The sequence below is a fragment of the Mesitornis unicolor genome, unplaced genomic scaffold (genome assembly GCF_000695765.1).
Source record: "Mesitornis unicolor isolate BGI_N332 unplaced genomic scaffold, ASM69576v1 scaffold23349, whole genome shotgun sequence".
Taxonomy (NCBI): domain Eukaryota; kingdom Metazoa; phylum Chordata; class Aves; order Mesitornithiformes; family Mesitornithidae; genus Mesitornis; species Mesitornis unicolor.
The window spans coordinates 1-11,557 of record NW_010208255.1 but is presented as its reverse complement, the minus strand read 5'-3'; positions in this window follow the sequence as shown (position 1 = coordinate 11,557).

The window sequence follows — 11,557 nt, the reverse complement described above, 5'->3', positions numbered from 1 at the left end:
GGCCCCCGCCCCAGCCACATCTATGGCAGCATCATGCTCTGTGTTCACCAGGAGAAGAGAGGTGAAAAAGCCCAACTAGAAACCACCTGAATTTGCTGCACAAGTGCCAGACATAGAGGTTTAATCACCGCCCTGTGGGCTTGGCAGCCAGGCTAAGCACGAGCAGCAGGTGCCTTGCACAAACAGCACAGGGGAAAACCTGGGGCTGCTTTGCTCCCCTGACCTTGGCTTTGGTGAGAGGCTCCTTCCCCAGCCTGGATGAGTTAGGCTTTGAGGGCAGCCCTTTTTGGGAGAGGTTATGTGCCCACACACATATACCCCCTATGCAGAGGCAGGGCAGCAAACTGACAGAGGGGGTCCCTGCCGGGTCCCTCCGGCAGCCCCTGGCAGAGAGGGGATGCAGGGCTGAGTTTTCGGCTGCGGCGTGACTGGGGAGGCTGGGGGTGAGCTGGCACAGGGACGGTTTTGAGTAACAGGAAGGTCATATCTGCCGTGATTAAACAACGCCAGACCTTGAGTGTCTGTTGCCAGGCGGCTGGGCGTCATCACACTGTCGGTGGTGTTTTGGCTGTGGTTTTGTCACCTTGCTGGGGAGTACACATGCAAGCAGCCCTGAGGACAGCCTGGGGTTTGTTCTGCCCCTTCTTGTGCAACTTCTGAGCTGAAGGGGTCAGACCCATCCTCGACCTTGCAAGCACAAAGGCATTAGAGCAAATATCTGCTTGGCAAGACTTGAGCTTGGGAGGTCCAAAGCAGTGGAACAGCCACCACTGGCATGCCTCATGGCTGCGTCACACGTCACAGCCCCCATGAAAAGTCTAGCAGGAGGGGCAGCATTTATGGCAGCTTCCCCTTAGCGCAAAGGGCTCTTGCCACACAGCTGAGCTCATCCTCCTGACTCTTTTTCCACTCTCAGAAGGAGGGATGTGCTTCTGCTGGCAACAGCATCTCCTTTAGCCCAAAGTGGCAAGGAAGACTACGTGAGGTCCCCATGACTCACCCCCTCCTGGCCAGCAAAGGGACCTGAAATAGCAACAGTCACTGAGCAGATGGGTGCAGAAGGTCTCCCAAAAGGCAAAGTTCACAAGGGACAGAGGGACAGCAGAAGCGTGTGCCTGACCCATGCACCTCCTTTGCTCAAGGTGGGCAGAAGGCAGAAGGGTGAGGGCAGGGCATGGGGCTAGCCGGGGATGGTGCCCACCAGGATTTGGGAGCCTCAGCAGACCCCTACAGAGCAGTTACCTCTCGTAGTGCCAGGCTCTCGCTGAGGTGGTTGTTCGCTTTTTTCCCCCTCAGTAATCCTTCATTTTCATGAGGCCCACCAATTAGCAAGAAGAAAGGCACTCATCCTTCCTGGAGACCTGGTCCCCAGCACCATTCCTCAAGGGATAAAACACTTTTCTGCCAGACCTGACAGCAGGCAGCTCTGAGCCCCTCTACAGCAGTTGCTCTCCCCTGACTCCACAGCCTGAAAACAGGAGGAGGGCAAAACACCCCCTTGCAACCTATTAGACCTCTGATCCAGCTGATTAGCCAAAACATAAAGCAGATTAACCCCGATTAGGTGGAAATGTATAAACAAATATATTCAGTAAAGCCTTTTGGATAGGCTTCCCAGGAGCCTGGCTTTGAACACACCTCCCAGAGACCTCCCATAACCTCCACTCACAGCTTCATATTCCATCAGCTCCTGAATGGTGCCGATGCTTGGGGCCCTTTCTGCGCTCTCCCATAGCTCCCTGCTGCGGGCTTGCTCAGACCTTACCTGCACCTGCTTCAGATGTTGCTCTCTCCCTCTCCTTCTCTCCATCCCCCTTACTCCCTGTGCCACTCCAAAAGCCTCTGGACCCCTGGACTTTGCTGATGAAGAATATGGCAGAAGGTCTGTACCTATGGGAAGTATTACTTCTCTCCTTGTCCATCTTGTCACACTCATCTTTCCTCCTATGAGATCATCTGTCTCCCTGCTTCTTTCATCTGGCTTCCCAAACATGGTAACATCTTCACCTGCATGAACCTTTGAGCCCTCTGACTCTTCAGAAGGCTGGAAAGCAAATACAACCAGTTTGCCCAGCTCTAGTAACAGCAGCAACAGGAACTTGCATTTCTATGCTTCCTTTCACTTTAAAAGGCCCCAAATTTCCTGCACGGTACACTGAAAAATACCCACTGCCTGTGGGAGGCTTGTGCTGCTGTCAGGCAAACAGCCAGTTCAAACAGTCCAGAGGGGAGATCTGATCGCGACAGAGATATGGAAAAATCTCTCCAGTGAAATGCCACAGGAACTTTTCTACTATAGCTGGAAAAAATCTGTGTTTCCTAAGGAACATGGGACACCTGTTCCAATGCCTGGGAAAGTTGGTGTCACCCCACAGAAGCTTGCCCAGTCGGCACACTCATGTTCACTGTGCTTGCCAAATTGGATCCCCGATGTACAGAAACAAGACAGAAAGAGAGGGATGGTTTGAAAAACCTCCAGCCATGAGGAATGGGAAACCTCTCCAGAGACAGAGCAGCTTGGCTCCTCTCTGTGCTGCTGCAGAGAGGAGGTTGAGCAGCCAGCAGAAAAAAACATCACAGTAATTTTTTAAATGTTAAAGGCAAAAAAAAAGGGATCTTGACAGCAAGTCACATGTGTGGACTGGGACCCACAGCTGACTGGAATCAGGGTTAAAAATAGGCATCTGTGCTAATGGGCTCAGAGCAGCCTTTGGTGAATGAGTCCCAAGGTGAATTGTGAAATCTAATACGTGGTCTCTCTCTAACAAGTGTGATTTCTATTGAGGGTTATTTACCTTGGTCTTCATACCTGGCGGATACAGGATACTACTCTCAGGTTACACAACTAAACAGAGCTGGGCCCGATGGGGAGATGGCCAAGAAGTAGACAGAAGTGTTGTTACAGAGGATGCAGCTCCACAAGACTTCTCAGCAGCAGCACTGGCCAGAGGGCCTTCTGGTTGCAGACCCTTGCCCAAAGTGACCCAGATAAGTTGTGATGTCACTCAGTGAACCTGACTTTCAAATAACACCCTGAAACCCTTCCATCATACAGCACCTACCCATTTATCCATCCATATATTTGGTGATATGTATTAAGTGGTGAGAATTTGATCATTTACGTCCAACCGATGCCCACCTGCATTTCCCATCCCTATAAATCTGATCTTGCTGAGGCACAGTAACAGGGCTGTGTTTCTGTTGAATGAGCCAGATCACCGCATGGTGCTCTTGATGGCTTCATCCCATGTGTGGGAGGATGGGCAGCACCTGATCCAGGAAAAATAACAGGACAGCTCAGGCATGAAGCCTGGCTGTACAAGAATTACTGTCTAAAAAAAATTCACAAAAGATTTTGAACCAACAAGTTCATACTCATCTGCCCCATGTACTGTTTGATCTGATGTGAGGAGCCCTGCAATCAGGTTCACCACAGCATCAAGCTACAACCTGAAATGGCTGGGAAGAGCCTCCCTGCAGCTCGGTGCTGTCCCACTGCCCAAAGCTGGGCCCACAGGCAGAGCAGAGGGGGAAGAGGCTTTAGCAGGTGGTTGGATTTTCTTTTCCCCAGTTAGGCTATTTTCCCCTGTTGTTTTTAGTTATGACTACAACTAATCATCCAGGCACTTTTCTTCTGTTTATTTTTTAATTTATTTTTTCCTTTAAAAAAATATTTTCTAAAATCAAATCAAGTGCAACAGCAGTTTGAAACATGGTTGTCCTCAGCCTCCTCTTTCTCACACGTGCTCACCCACACACTCTTACTTCTCTGCTCTCCCAGTTTTTTAGGAGGTGATCCATCCCTAAAGAAATTAAAATAGAAACAAAGAGAGATTTCCTTTGGAGAGAAGAATATTTATGAGGGACCTTCTTTCTCCTCCTTGGTGAAAAACGACCATCTGGCATGAATTTCTCCCAAAGCAACAAACTCCCCTCTTCAGCTTTGAGCAAAGTCTTCTCGTTACTGTAGAGCAGGGGTCAGGAACAGCTCAGCTGCACTGCTGGAATCCAGCACAAGTTGGTCGAAACAGTGTGATCACCTGGAAATATGAAGGTGTGATAGGAAATAAAACTTATATCCCAGGATGAGCACCCTCAGGATCTGCTGAGGAAAATCTCCTCTGCTCACAGACAGAGCAGTCAAGGCAGGATCCTTGCTGCCTCCTCTGGAAGAAGCCAGATAACTACAGTTTGAGTCTTCCTCTTTTTTGTTCTGGGTTTTAGTGTATTTTTGTAATCAGCTGTCTGAACTCATTGACATCTTTAAACCCCCACGAGTCATCACTGGCACCAAGGAACTTGCACTGGTGTCATGCCCTCATGACATAGCTGGTTTCATTTTAGCAGTGGAGTTGTGTGAAATCCCCAAATTACTACCAAATTTGGAAGAAGCACTAAGCATCTCATCCTCCTCTCCGTGCCTCATCCTCAAGTTAGCCTCTCACTTGAAGCTCTCCACCCACACTGCTGCACACACGTGGTTGCTGGATCCTCAGCCACCACACATGAACTCACCTTCCTAAAATACACATGAAGCTTGAAAGATCTGTTCATATTTTTCTTAAGGATTGCCCTGACTTCGTTCACATCAGTGGAATATTGACATCTGAACATTCAGGCAAGCTCTAGTTGTTTAAATACATGACCACAGATGTCTTACAGCTACAGCTGTATAAATATAGCTACATAAATACTCTTCTGCCTGCCCACCTTTCAGGCTTGAACAGGCTTGTCCCAGTATCTAAGGAGAGCACAGCAATGCTATTGCTCCCAAGGGATCAGTGGAGCTTGACCCTCAGCAGCTGAGCATCCGAAGTGTGCCCTAGAGAAGAGCAGAGCTGGCTCTGGATAGCCTACAGCAGCAGCCTGGGAAGGGTGCAGCAGCCTGCAGGGACAGGGCTTGCACACTCTGCTCAAAAACACAAGGAGAAGCAGGTATTTTGCCCAAGGTTTTATGGAAATTAACTGAACAGTAGCCCTGGGGAGCAGCTTAGGATGTGCCTCATGGGGCCATAAGTGTATGATGGCTCACAAGGGATGGGGAGAAGCAAAAGCTCCCAAGCCAGCTTTAAGAAAGGCTCCCTGCTAGGGTCAAGCTTAAGGAAGGAAGGAGTACAGAAAAGCCTTTTCTTTTACAGCTTCACTTATACCAAGCCTTGAGCAGGAAAAAGGAGATCAGCCCCTCTCTGAATTTAGAGCTGGAGGCTTTGGGGAGACCTTATCACCATGTTCCAGTATTTAAAGGGTGGCTTCAGAGATGGAGATTCCCTTTTTAGAAGGAGTCACATGGAAAAGACAAGGGGTAGTGGTTAAAAGTTACTTCTGGGACACAAGAGGAAAAATTTTCAGAATGAGATCAGTGGACACTTCTGAGATTCATCTGGACAGGAGACAGGGCCATCTTGTCTAGACTGTGCTTTTGCCAGGAGAGGTTGGACCAGATGATCCTTGAGGTCTCTTTCTACCTGGTGTTATGTGATCCAACCCTAACAAGGCTTGTCCCACCTTGCTGAGCAACAAAATTGTCCTCAGATGCCATGTGTTGGGTTGCTGTTAGAGAAACAGCTCTTCACACACCTGTGGAATGAGTTTCCACGCTCACCAAGTACAGTGGGGACACAACTCTCCAGTACTGCAGTGATGAGTTGCACTGTCCCAGGAGGTCACAGAGGGGTACATGTGATGGAAGGGGATGTGGCATGGGCAGGAAAACAAAGGCCCTTGTGCCCCACAGCAGCCATGTAAGGAAGTGCACACTGTGTCCCACCTCAGCCCACTGGTTCCCCTTGAAGCTGTTCCTCTTCCTAATGCCTGTTTTTGACAGCTGGTGGGACATCTCTGGTGCACCCTAGACAGCTGTGGTGTAAGTTGAGTCTATTCAGCACCCTACAGCTCGTATCTCCTTCCTCACTAAAAAAAGTGAGAAACGGGATTTTTTATTTCCTTCATTTCTATTTCTCACTTAAGAGCGGACAGATTTTGCCATAAATGGCAAGTTTTTTTTGCTCCAAGGGGAAAACTATGTCACCCTTGGCCTAGGAGTGCAGTGCTAGCCAAATTAGAGGTATTCCTCTGCACTCATATCATTCCCAGCTCCCTAAACTTCCCATCACCAGCCAAGGCTACACACTAGGGAGCACAGGATGGGGGATGAGATGTAGGAGGAGAAGGGTTTCTTAGGAGAAGATCAAATCTCAAAACATCGTATCTGCACTCATTAGTAGGCAGTAAAGAAGCTAGGCAGGCAGGACAATTAAAGATAAGGGCAGGCAACACACTGTTCCCAGCCTAATGTCCTGCCTGCTGGTAAAAGTGGGGGTGCAGTCCAATGCATTCTTGACATTTTGTTCTCCCAGCTGATGCCAGCTCAGTTGTTATCAGATATCTCTACGGCCAATGATTTTTCACAGTGGATAACACAGCTGAACTGCATAGGAAAAAAATCATAAACCTCTGTCCTAGGCAGCTAAGCAGAATGTTCCCTTCCTGGCCTTCATACGGGGCTATTTGTGGCTTTACCTTTATTCACTCTTCTTCGTTTAACCTCCCTCCTGCCCTGCATGTTTATGGCTCTTACCCACCCTAAGCTGCATGAAGATGAGGAACCTCAGGCCAGATCCCTCCTCCACCCTCCTGGTCCAGCCTGACCTCCTCTTCCACAAAGAACCCAGGCCCACTCCCTCTTTTATTTAACATTGACCAGACTCCTTGATTGTTCCATCCTGGTCAAGCCAACTTTAAATTGCAGTACCAGTGTGTCCAACATGCAGGCTCAGAGCTGGGGCAGGAGGGCACAGCCGGAGCAGGGCTGCCATCAGGCACCGAGGTGGCAGTGGGGAGAGGCTGTGCCTCACTCCAGACCCTCCCAACTCTGCAGCAGGAGGATGCCCCCATCTGCCCACACCCCTGAGGAAAGCCATCCATGTGCTTGAAAATGCTCCCAGCTCTATAGTTTTCATGAGTACTCTGTGTCCACAGTCTTGGTGATGCCAGGCAAGATGGAGGTGCACCAGGTGTCCCCCATAATTTCAAATTTAATGCAGGGATCGCCTTGCAGCCAACAGAGCCACCTTTGAAAGGAATCTGACCTTATGCATGCCAGTCTGACCTCCCAGCAGAAATGGCACCTGAAGATCCCTCCCAAGCGGATTTTGGCTGAATCTCAAGGATACTTTTGGTGCTGTTCTTCCTTTATACATGAAACTGGGCTTGGTGTCACCATGCCGTGCGAGAGAGACACCCTCCTTGTTCTGCTTTGTGTCCAACTCTCTGTTAAAGCAATATTTGGGGAGCTCAGTTATGTGTGCCGAAGCCAGCGAGCCAGGGATGCAATCCATTTGCTTCCCTTTAGATTCTGTTCTTTGGGATAAGAAAGCTTTCCAGCAAGTGATCACACCTCAGTGATAACAGTGACAAAAGGACACCCTTGCCTAAGGTAACATGTGATTGTAATGCAAGCAAGGTGCTGCTCTGCCCCCCACCCATGTGTAGACAGTTTGAGGCTTTTTCAGAACTCCCTGGAATCCTGACAGATTAGGCAACATGGAGCATGTTAATTTTGGCCAGTCAGCTCCAACTTCAACTTACCCTGGGCTGCTCTGCCCTCGGGGGAGGAGGGAGCCCTCAGAGGCTGGGCAGAGGAGGGCAGTGGGCTGCCCACCCCATGGTGCTGAGCTCACTGGGGCTGTCAGTACTCCTAGGGTTGCTCAGGGCCTTAGGCTTTTTGCAAGAAATCTGCAGAGCTGCCTTTTCCTGTGCAGCACAACTCGCACTGCAGCCTGCCTGCACCCTTAGGGCTGTATCTGGCAGGTACCATGCCCAGTCCCACATCTTCCTTTCAGATCGAAGTGGCAGAACAACTGCAGAGTTTGTGAGTATGGGGCATCACTATAAAGAGCCAGAACAACCCACCTGGAGAGCAATGCCTGAGAGCTTCTGCAGCACCCACTGCCCTTGTTCAGACTTGCCGGGTTTCTCCAGGACATTAAGCAATTGCCACCAGGAGTAGATGTTTTCCTTGGCTGGGTATTTCATAGCCCCTGTGAGGCTCAGGGATCTCTTTCTGCTGTAGCACTTTCCTGATCCCTAACCTCAGACCCTGGGGGGTCTTGCACATTACTGGTTGCTCCACAGTGCTTTGTAATAGAAATGTTCTTGAAACTGTGATAGCAGGGTACCTGGGAGATGACCTCCATGGCAAGTTTCTGAAACAGTTTAGGCCCTTCTTTGGGTCTTTTTCAAAATAAGCAGGCTTATTTTCCTTTCTGTCCATACTTCCATTGTACTGGTAATGATAAGCATCAGCAGCCACCAGACTGAATCTCTTCTGTGCAGGCTGCTTTACCACAGACCCACTGAAGCATAGGCAGTCTCAGACGTTATCATATTACAGCATCAGATATCAGCTATATCCAGCCATGCCTGCATTTTTGTGGCTTGCATGGCTTGCCTAGGGCCTGCAGGTCTGTGTGCAGTCATCCTTGATCCATACATTTGCAAGTCCTAATTCCCTTGCTTGCAGTGCTATTGAATTCCCAGCTCTACAAATGGTTTCAGGACCCTATTTGCCCAGCCGTAGCCATGCTTTTGTTGGGGATACACTGTGTTGCTTGGCACAGCTGGGGTTAGTTCTGGCTCTCCAGCAGCCCTTCTTGTTTTTGGTTCCAGCCATGGACTGGTCTCCTCTAAGGGAGTTGGCTATGCTCCTTTTTTCCTTTCCCCTCCCCTAAAACTACCAAACCTATCCAAGCACATCAGAGCCAGCCGCTCTAAGAACTAGGGCCATCTCTTGAAGGCTTTTTGTTTCCTCACACCTTGTACAGACATGGAGTGAAACACTCTTTGACCTTGCTCTGCTGATTCCCGTGGCCCTAGAGCTCCAGCGGAGCTTTAAATGCCCCATCCTCCTGCTCTGATATTTTCTCTGCATATCTGGCACTGTGTGATCATCAGAGATTACTCAGTAATTCAGGTATTAATTTGGAGGGCAGCGGTCTGTCTGTGGTCAATACGGAAATGCCTTTCTGTTTATTGCAGGGAAACTTTGCCCCTTCTCTATCCTAAGAAATGCTTCCCTGCATCTGTAACTGATGGAAACCCATCAATACAGAAGCCTGGAAGCCACCAGACTGCCAGTTTCCAGCTCCTTGCAACAGCAGGACTAGATATGCCAGGTGAAATCCCAGGGGACCGAGTCACAGAATCACAGAATCACAGAACGTTAGGGATTGGAAGGGACCTCAAAAGATCATCTAGTCCAATTCCCCTGCCGGAGCAGGAACACCTAGATGAGGTTACACAGGAAGGTGTCCAGGCGGGTTTTGAATGTCTCCAGAGAAGGAGACTCCACAACCTCTCTGGGCAGCCTGTTCCAGTGCTTTGTTACCCTCACTGAGAAGTAGTTTCTTCTCAAATTTAAGTGGAACCTCCTGTGTTCCAGTTTGTGTCCGTTACCCCTTGTCTTACCATTGTTTGTCACTGAGAAGAGCCTGGCTTCACCCTCACATAACCCCACAGTTATGTGGAGTCATAACCCCACAGTTCTTCCCTATCTGACCAGGACAAAGATTTTTTCCCTGGCTTAGACTGGATGCTGGTTTACCCTTGAATACATGAAAAATATGCCCCAGGGAGGTCCTTGAGAGGTTTCCCAGCTCAGCCTGAACACATACCAGCTGGTGTCTCTATCTGTGGCCAATCTCTAGCCCTTCAGATAGTCAGCCAAAACTATCCTGATTTTACAGGAATAAGTAGCAACGGGAAGCAGTTGAGCAAGTGGCTTGCAGACAAAGACAAAATCTAGCCAGACTGCATGCCTTCCTTCTGACCATGCAGATGGTAAGCACATCCATGATGGAGAAGGAAACTTTGGAGAGTGCCCTTGGCACCTGGACCACAGCTCAAGAGAGAAGGGAAGCTGTGGCTCAGCAGCTGCTTCTGGGCACCAAGTGTGGACTGCTACAGTGCCACAAGGTGTGAGGACACCGGCAGCCACATGACCCTGTGATCTGTCCCCACTCTCCCTCACCCTACCAGCTGCATGGGGCTCTGGTGGGCGTCACATGGCCAGGACTGCATTTTTCAGCAGATGGGGAAAGACTCCCTTTCGCTGACGGAGGATGTGTGACAAGGGCAGGGCCAGCTGTCCTGGGCTAGCTGCTGCACCCGGAGCTGCTGGCTGGCTCTTGTCCCACGGGTTATCTAACACCAACACCAGGTCATCAGCCAGAGGCCCAGCTATGCCACTCAAGACACATTCAGTGTCCGTACAACTAGCGTCCAACGTCACAGTCTTGCTTCCTCAACGGTGTTCCCTGTCCAGAGAACAGCCGCCATCAGTGACCTGTTGTGCCCTCTCTCCTAGCTCCAGAGGGAACTTACTGGAAGATCCTGGTCCGGTGTCTATGCAGCTGCCAGTAAAAGCAGCCTGGAGGAGCACGACGCACACTGTCCCCCTCATTTGGGTGGACACGCTGCCACTGTTGGTGCATAGTGATGCTAATTTCAGTGTTTAACATTGTTTGCTTCTCTGATGGCAGTGTTGGCAAAAACACTTGATCACCCTAGCAATATAAATGCACAGCTGCTTCCTCCAAAATAGGAGGTAAATGGAAGCGAGAGGACAGAAAGTGTGTGCGCATTTGTGATGCTCATTCTACAGAGAAAGAGAGAGGAAATGAGTCTCGGTGCAAAATAGAGGAAGTGGGAGTAAAACAACACAAAGCAAATGCTGCATCTATTGAACGGGACTTGAATTGGTATCTTGGCTGTTGTTTGACTAACTTATGGTATCACTAAATCCCATTCTTCTCGCAGGGGAAGAAACTCTGCGACTGCGCATTGTCAGCACGACGGAAGAAACAACGGCAACTGATGCTGGTTGGGTCAGTATTACTCTCAGCCTCACAGACCGGCCTTTGTTCCCAGAGCCATGACAAAGAGCTCCCTTCTTTCCTTTACCTCCCTCAAGTTGTTCATAGGCGTGTTGGAACAGTGCATGTTTTAAGACTATATTGGCTATGGGTGGCATGCCTTAGCCAACTCTCATCAAGACCTCCACCACCCCTGTCCCATGAGAGGTGCTTCTCCCATGCATGGGTGCCCTCTGTGGGGGCCACAGGCAAAGGCTCATCTCCTTATTGCTTGATGAAGAAGTGTCCTCCAGGAGGCCTATTGGTACTAAGCACAAACACAGGCAAATCACAGGTCCACAGAGGACCAGGAGCGTGCATGGTCCTCATATCACTTTCTGTTTCATGCCTCTGGTTACACTCAATGCCTCCTGAATTTGTTCACTTGTGCACTCTGCTCTCTCACCTCTCCTGGCAGATAAATCCAGTGGCAAAGGAGGTGGTACTGGTGAGTCATAGCTTGCGTTGGTCAGAGTGACCTCTTTCTCCCTCTACATGGAAGAAAAGACTTCAGAAACTTTTGCAAGCACTTGAGAAGGAGCAAGTTACGGCTTCTGGTGTGATCCCAGCCTGTAGTGCCTGTTTTTTCAAGAAGAGGCAGCATCTCAGCTGGTGATCTCTGTCAAGTGGCTGTGCCCATCATCTGG